Raw genomic sequence first — 6,038 nt, 5'->3', positions numbered from 1 at the left:
TTGTGAGTATTGGTGCCAGCTGTGTCATAAACCACTCCCTGGAAATAATAACTCTGACAGATAATGGAAATGAATCAGCTTTTTCTCCTTAATCAGAATGTTTTGTAAGCCTGATCATGCAGTCTCAATATTCGGTAAGGAATGTTTTCAGCTCCCTCTCCCTCAAAAAATAAAAGCTTCAGTGAGGTTATGTCCTCTGTTTAATAAAGTTGGCAAGCTTTATTTTCTCACACCTTTTGAAGTTCTGCATGAGATGCCACTTTAGCAGAGAGTGACAATTATACAGGGAATAACAGACTGTTTCCTCTTACTAGCCCTGACTGCTGCATGATGGTGATGCTGGAAAGCTGTAAGGGTGGTGAAGCCCCAGTCTGTAAGTGCAGCAGGGACTCAAAGCAGACTCACTTCATTAGGTTACTTGGAGGGTGAGTGGCGAGGGAGCAGGGAATGGTTCTATAGACTTATACGTTACACACTGCCTTTGGCTCATGGGAGAAGGAAGGTTTTATGTTTAAGTTGACAATGCCTTGAAAACATTTAAGTTCTCTCGAATACTTGCAACACACCTAAACAACAGCCAATAGATATCCTCACTTAAAATTCAACAATCAGGATGTGGAGTATTTTATTATCCGTCAATTAAACTCTTGCTGGACGTTTTGGAAATGGCTATCTTGAGTGAAAACCCATCCTAGGTCAAAATATGTCCTAGCCTATATAGAGAAAGCTAGAAACTTTTTATTTCCTGGCTTCCTCACAGTCCTAGTTTTGCTAAGACTGCTAGGTTTTTTGGCTTACAAAAATTCATGTTTTATAAATAAGGCTATTCTGAAAAATAATAATAAAACTGATTTTCATTGCATCATCTTTCCATAAGCTTTAGATTTTTGCTTTGTCTGGAAAAGTTTATTTGTCTCTTTCCTTTCAAACCCAGATTTTCTTGTAAGGTTAAGGGTACATCTCAGTATATCTACCAAGATTTTGGAAGCAAACAGAAGTTCTTTTTCTATCATGCTCATGAACAGTGTGAACTTCCCTGACAGTTTATGTAAAAGTCTTTCATTAAAAACGTAACAAATTTTGACTTCTATCATATATTTCTTCCTCTGTTTTTTCTCAGCACCCATATCAAATATATTTCCCAAAGTCTCCCCAGTGTTCTGAAATTATATTGTTTTTTGTACACATGCAAAAAAAAAACAAACTGTTTTCATTACAGCTAAAGGGCACAAAATTAATTTAGTCTCCATCATGTATTGCCATGTGCCAGAAGAAATAAATTTTCAAAATGTAAGGTCTGCCTGAGAGATAGCATTTGTTTCTTTCCAATAGATACAGTTAGAATAAACACTAAACTTTCAGACTTAGAAGTCATACTTAATTTTAGTATAAGGGCACCGCATTGGTCAAGTAATAAGATGGGAATTTCTTAGCATCATACCACTGCCTTTAAGAATTGTATTTGAGCCAGCTGCAGCTGGATTCATCAATAAGCAGTGTGCAGACAAATACAGGTCTGTCATCAAGAGTGTACCTCCTACAGAGCTGTGGCATGAGTTACTGCTACAGAGAAGAAAGCTGTACCAGTGAAGGCTGAAAAGTTATTACTCCTTGGCTAGGATGTCCCTTCTAAAAGGAACTGTGATATGAGACTTTCCCTAAGGAATTTATTAGGAGGCTTTTCATCAAAATTTGGAAGTTTGGAGTTAGAAAAGTCTTACCTAGTATGTGGATGACAATAAATGACTCAGAAATATACTCATAAGAGAGATCCAGATTTAAATATTATCAGGCCACTGAGCAATCAACACAACCCCAAAAAGTAACACTTAAAAACCTAGATGGTGTGAAAGGACAAAATGGAATTGAGTACATTTTTATTCTTATCAGTAGGCTGCATGTGAGATGGGGGTGATTGTTGTACTATTCCATACACCAAATATAGAAGCAAGTGATGCTAGAACTGATTTGGGCACAGGACATTTGAAATTCTGAAACATTTACCTAGTGTGTGTGTACACATGTACAGATGCATATTTAAAACTGATTTATGGCAGTGACTTTGGGATGGAATTTAAAGCAAGATTAAAAGTCCGACTGAGGAAATGGTATGAACACAAATTGTCTTGTCTTCTCTTTTTCTGCAAGCATCCTTCTGACTCTGCTATGTAATGTACCAAATTAAAGAGGCTGATTGTTAGAACACTATGAGATATAGTTTCTTCTCTTTTAAATCTTCCACACAAAGAATCCTACCTGCCCTTACTTTCCAAACAGAATATGGATTGGTTGTTTGTGCCTACACTTCAAATTTCTCCTCCTACAATCTTTTTCTAATGGAAGTGAAGGTAGAAAAACTGCCAAATAAGCTATGTTGTCCTCCCCTTAGTTTGCTGTAAGTGCAAAGCCATTATAGTTTTCCTGTTATCTCAGCAATATGTTGCCTTTCTATTCCTTGTAAAAGTTGTGTATTTGACTTACGCTGTGGGGAAAAAAAGGTGCATTTACAGGGTATATTTTTCTGTATGGGCAGGCCAAACTGCTGTGATAGTAGATGAGCTAGTCAAGTGTTCCCTCGGTCTCTGTCTATTGCAAAGTGAATACCTAAATTGCAGTTCTCTCCTGAATCTCTGTGGAAGGTGATATCCATGTGGAAGATCTGGCTTTGGACAGCAGGAGATTTCATAAAGTTCCTATTAAATAAAGATATGACTTGCTGTTCAAATTGACTTGATGGTATGACCTACTCCATTTTTAGATTGAGTTTTGCTTCGGGAATGTTAATTATTTTCAGAATAATGTCTAACAGCATCTAATATTGATACAAGTAGCTGTTTAAACTTTGTTCATCCTTTAACTGCTACGGCATTTTAGTCCATGGTCCTGAAAAATAGTGAGTAAGGGTTAGAATGGACTACTCAAAGATGTATAGGGAGAATTCAGGCTGTTCATGCTACAGCTCATGTTCTAGAATTAGTGGAAGTATTGCTACAGTGGTCACCCAAATAGTCTAATGACAAATTTTCAGTTAACCTGGTAGCAATGCCAATGCCCATGATCCACAGCATGGCTGTGAAACTGTAATATCAGTGCAGTATTTGCTAATTACCGTACCTCTTTATAAAACCTCCTGATGTAGAGAGCAGTGACGTTCAGAATTGAGAGACTGTGGCATGTAGATAAAAAATAAGTGGCCTGATGCAAGTCATAAATAGGGGAAACTTCTTGGCCACTTAACAGGTTAATAAGCACAGCTTCATAACCACAAGATCCTTTGCCTTTCTCTCATACTTCAGAGCGCAGAAGAGACTCTCCCTTGTCATTAGGTATGGGAGCTGTCACTAGTATTGGCCATGCCTCTCCAAAATTGGTTCTTGCTCCAGATCTGGTGCCCACACCATGACACTGTAAATTCAGTCGAAGCCATGTGCATGGATCAGCTGGAAAATGATAACTTCCTGTCTTTTCCCCTGCATAAAGTCCTGTATAGTACCTGCTTGGAAACCTCTGCGTACTTTTTCAAGAGATTATATTCTGCCCTGCCAGTTGGGTAGACATACTGATCTGATCTTTTTGCACTCTAACTTGTCCAACCCTGTGCTAAAGACTATATGGTTAATGCTCTCTGACATTACACATTTTCATTAAATCTAAAAATAAGGTTTCCTTAAATTCCCTTCTGTATATTAGATGCAAGAACAACTTTAAAGAGACATCATCTTGGAGGAGAAGCAGGGGGAAAACACAAGGGAATGCAGATGACTGTGGTCTATTAAATTGACCTATATCATAGTCACAGTGAATCTCCGTCTGCACTTTCTGTACATTTTGGGGAGGGTCATTCTGTGGTTGAAACAGGACAGACACAGGTCAGTAGTTTTTAGGAACAGAAGCCCTGCCTTTATAAATTATCATCCCTATAGCAATCTCCTGTGTTTAAACAGAACAACTTGTAGCCAATGGGAGAGTTATAACATACTTCAGGCCAAACAGTGACCCATGAAGGATGCTCTGTCTTCCTTTAATTTGGCAGCCAACCAAGCTGTGTCTGCACTGTTACTGAGAAACCTGCAACCCCATCTTTGTGTGTGCACCTGAATGTGTGTGAACACACACTGATCTAATTGCTAGCACTAAGCATTGCTTGCGACTGAAATATCTATGTCTGTGTGATGATACATGAGTGTCTGAAAGATGTCAGATCCCTAATCAAATGTCTTTTGCCTTGGGGGCTGCCAGTAATCTCTCTGCAGTATTACTCATTCTGGCAGGTAGTTTTCCAGAAGCTCACGAACACAGGAGGCTCTGAAAACTTATGAGATGAAGAAACACCTCTTTTATCCAAAGAAGCAGTATCAGGATCACCATTGTTCTGGCATGTTTTGGACTGGCTTTCAGTAAATATCCCCACAAGAAAGCTAGACCCTCAGCTTTTGGAAATCAGTAAGGATCATATTCTTTTCACCAGGGCATGATTCGATGCTTGTTATGATGAAAAATAATGTTTCTTGATGTAGGGGGAGGTCTCTTTATGTTCTGTGAAGTAAAATGTGCCTTAACACTGCAGGCAGTGTTTAGAAGGAAAAAAAAAAATAAAGTAAAAACAGAGGTTTTATATATATGCCCTTGAAGAATTTTTTTTTTTTAAGTCTGTGTTATCGCACCATGCTTTTATACTGCAGCTTAATATACACATGAGAAATTTCAGGGCTGTTGAGCATGCAGATTTTCCTAGGGGATGAGCACAAGGTTATATAGCACAGGTGTTTCTGTAATTGTACAGCACTCCCTATTCATATGCCCACAAGCTCTTATTCTCTTGTGAATGATGCTGGTGTCTGTAGCATTAGAGCACCAGGTTCTAATAAAAAGCATAAATAATATTGCTTTACAGTGACCCATTTTCTGAGTCATCTTTCATTCAATTAATGCATGAATCTCTGGGAGTGGGTGTTTTTGTGGTATATATTATTAATTTAAGCAAGTGTTGTGTGTGCACATTTTTCCCTCAGATGTTGTTTTAGACAATACCATAGTTCACATGCCAGGTTGGATGTACTGTGCAGAACGTGATGAAAGAGAGGTAATTCCCTCAATTCATATGCTGCAGATTATTACTGAAATGCTCAAATTGCTCCCCATATTTGACTACCACAACATATACAGGGCAGATCTCCACTGAAATGAATGATGTTGTCTTCAAGACACTTGAAGAAGCTGGAGACCACTGTTGTGTGATTATCCCTATTGTTGCCATGCAGATTCCATTCCAGAAAAGCTGTGTGTCCTGTTACCCACTGCATTCAGCACATACATCTACCATATCTGCAAACCTGACACTTGTATGTGTAAATGAGCAAGCAGGGGACAGCCTGTCTGATTACCACCTCCCCTCTGAAACTCTACTATAGCTTTCTACATTTTCACTCATACATCTGCTAAATCCATTGACTACTCAAGCCCAGAGACTGTAGCAAAAAGGACACAAAAATTACTGGTTTATGTTAGTCTGTCTTTTATTTTATTTTACAAAATCACATGTTTGCAGCAATCATTGTTTTAGGGGCTGTGATTAAACAAGACTATATGAATTATTCTGATTTTTTTTCCTCTTTAACTTATGCCAAGCACATGAAAATTCATGAGGCATCAACAGGAGCTGGCTGTGCTCAGCATCTCTGATAATCAGCCCAAGAAGCTGAAGCTGCAGTTACTGAGCTGGTCAGTGTTCTGGTACTTACTGCTGCTTGGTACATTTTTTTATAGAATGGTAGCATCTATTATTCATTTCAAATTTAAAAATACACAAAAATGCAGCAGAGAGCTGCTTTCAGTGCTCTTCTATTCTTTTATACTGTTTCTGTGTAGCTTGGATTCAGTTGCCTAAGTAAACACCAGGTTCTGTAATGAAAAAATTAGTTTTCCCTTCTTCTGATACAGAGGATAACCCCTAATTTTGGATCCCAGCAGCCCTACTTAATTACTAACTAGTGTTCTTTCAGTTTTTTCCCATGTCATTTGTGTCTGATAGTGAAGAT

This window comes from Tyto alba, unplaced genomic scaffold (genome assembly GCF_018691265.1).
Source record: "Tyto alba isolate M040663 unplaced genomic scaffold, T.alba_DEE_v4.0 Super-Scaffold_13, whole genome shotgun sequence".
Taxonomy (NCBI): domain Eukaryota; kingdom Metazoa; phylum Chordata; class Aves; order Strigiformes; family Tytonidae; genus Tyto; species Tyto alba.
Note: the sequence above shows the minus strand (reverse complement) of the source record.